Source organism: Physeter macrocephalus, unplaced genomic scaffold (genome assembly GCF_002837175.3).
Source record: "Physeter macrocephalus isolate SW-GA unplaced genomic scaffold, ASM283717v5 random_6622, whole genome shotgun sequence".
Classification (NCBI taxonomy): domain Eukaryota; kingdom Metazoa; phylum Chordata; class Mammalia; order Artiodactyla; family Physeteridae; genus Physeter; species Physeter macrocephalus.
This window is the reverse complement of record NW_021151908.1, coordinates 1-2597: the sequence shown is the minus strand read 5'-3', so window position 1 is coordinate 2597 and position 2597 is coordinate 1. Positions and strand designations below refer to the sequence as shown.

At 40.7% G+C, this 2597-nt stretch overlaps 1 long non-coding RNA gene across 1 annotated transcript; it reads right to left on the bottom strand.

Annotated features, from left to right (window-relative positions):
* Nucleotide 1: 1 nt before the first annotated feature.
* Nucleotides 2-2499, bottom strand: LOC129391981 (uncharacterized). Its single transcript, XR_008616924.1, has 2 exons — nt 1153-2499; nt 2-458 (listed from the first exon to the last, which is right to left on the bottom strand). It is a non-coding gene; the product is annotated as an uncharacterized lncRNA (long non-coding RNA).
* Between the last annotated feature and the right edge of the window lie 98 nt (nt 2500-2597).

The window sequence follows — 2597 nt, the reverse complement described above, 5'->3', positions numbered from 1 at the left end:
AGAGGTCCAAGAGAAAGGCATAGAAAAAGGTAAATACTTTGCTCTTTATCCTTTCATGTGAAAATTTCCTGTTCATTTCTTTTTCAATAGAGGAATTCAAACTAGGTATCAGAAATCTAGTAAATACAAGATAACATTGTGCCCAGATTCCAAATTCCCATCCACTAAGTAGCATTATACCCACGATCATAACTTTGGACCCATCAAACTTGCTGTCTCCAGCATAACCTCAACATTCGGGGATCCGAGAACAAAGTTGAACTGAAGAGTCAGACTCACCAGGTTCTCCAAAGTCAATCGGAAGTTGAGTAGCAGGAGGATGGCCGTCGTGCCGCAGAGGACGTATTTATTGGGGCTTGCTGCCCCACCCAGGGGGAAGTGGAGCTACCCAAACTGGCCTGGTCCAATCATTTCCCAACCCAAATGCAAATCCGTCCATAACTGGCTTGGCAGGGACTCTGAAAACAGGAAATATCCTGTTCCAGTGTCTCCTCACTGGATTCGGTTCTCATGACTCACAGAGTCCCTGCCTTAGCTCTCCGTTTCAGTGGTTTATGGCCGTGGGAGCACTTGGAGTGTTCTCTAACTTGTAGTCAAACGTTCCCTTCCTTCACTGGGGAGGATGACCCTTTTCTATCTTTCACCATCCTTGACTTCTAAAACTACCTGCCTAGTTGCCCTTGACCTGGTGGCAATCTTGTTGTACATACTGGTTTGAAAAGGGCCTCACTACCTGGTGATACATGTCTCTTTACCTCAAGTCTTTCTTACAATTCATTTCCCCTTGATTCATGGCTTGCTAAACAAAGTCTCCTTTCGTCTTGGAAAATGGACTGAGGGAAATTTGCAGATCATCTAATATGATTTCCTATCATGATACTTAGAAGCGTGTAGTAAAGTGTTGACCCCTACGGTCCTCCTTTTACTGTTTGCTCCTTCAAATAGAGAACATCCAGCAGTCAGATTCCTGTGACCTTTGTTCACCTGTTTTACTTCCTGTCACAAGGAATTCACTAGGCACGTAGCATCCCCTACCATAACTCAGATGAGCTGGCAGCTCAGACCCTAGTCTTACAACAGAAATGAAGCTTTTTGCTCATACATCCGAAAAGTGACATAACACATGCTCCAATTTAATTTCTCCCAACTGACCTCTTTGGATGTCTTCAATTTTTGAAGAAATCTCAGAGGATTGTTCAATTTTCTGGCTTCCCGTCGCTTTGAAATTATTGGGAAACCCAATCTATTATGCAGTTCCATTCACACAACTAATTTTGCGTGTGTTTAATACTTACGAATTATTTAAACACATGTTGTCTCACATGAAATCTAGGGGTAAATTCAAGAGAAAGTTGAAATCCCTTTATTAAAAATGTAGTCACTGAAGTTCATTGCCATTCATATACAACTTCTTAATCATTAATCATAATTTTGTTATATTGTAAACGTATTTTGTCGCCTTTTCCATTTTGGACACGGTGGCGCTTATGTCAAATAAACCTATTTCCTGCTGTACTTTCTTCATACTATTTGTCAATGTGCTGGAAGGAAGGTTTGATGGTTAATTTATGGGTCAGATTCACTGGCACAGGTCCCCAGTTTTCTGGTCAAACGTTATTCTGTGGGTTTCTGTAAGGATGATTTTGGATGAGAGTATTATTTAAATCGGTTGCCTGAGTTAAGGTGGTTGCCCTCTATAATGTGGGAAGTTCTCATCCAATCCACTGATGGCCTGAATAGAACAAGGCTGATGCTCCCTCAGGTAAAAGAGTGTTCCCCTGTCAGATGGACTTCCAGCAGAGCTTCAACTCTTCAGACTTTGCGTGTTCCAGACATTTTAATCTCTCTCTCTCTCTCTGTCCTTGTCCCTCTTTCTGTAACATATTTCTGTATGTATATATGTACATACATATTGTAATATATATTTTGAATATTTCATCTGTCATGTCCTGTACATGATTACCTATGGGCAATTAAAATAAAAATTTTCAAAGTTATTGGGAAGTGAAGTTAAAGCTAAACATATGAATGTAATATGACACATGGGGTGTGGAATTATGACAAATATAATGAGCTTTTAGCAAATTACTGAAGTTCAGGAGCCAATGCCTTCGCATGTCCTCCAAAGATTTCATTTCTGCCTTTTCAGTGATTTAGCTGTCAGCAGTTTTTCTACAGTTCCTCCCTTCTATCCCGGACACGAACACTATTCTTTTCTATGCTGTCCCCTTGGGCACTGAAGAGTTTTGTGACGGGTCATGGTTGGTGAAGGCCCCTGTGTGGTTTAGGAATAGAGTTGCAAATCTCGCTTTATGATACTGTAGAATGTGGGAACACATGTTTAATGCAATCAGGATGTCCCATCTCACCTGATGCGAACTCTTCCCTAGACCGCTGTCGAGTGCTTAAAATTCCTTTGTCAGGAAATAAATCTCTTGTATTCTATAAGTAAATACGAGGTTTCAATTGTGTGAAACCAAAACTACATATAAGATACCATTTAAGACTCACAGCATCCCCTATAAATGATTCAGAGTGACGTTTTGAGGGGAGAGAGAAGCAAAGCACTAAAGGTCTGACATCTAGATGAAATGTGA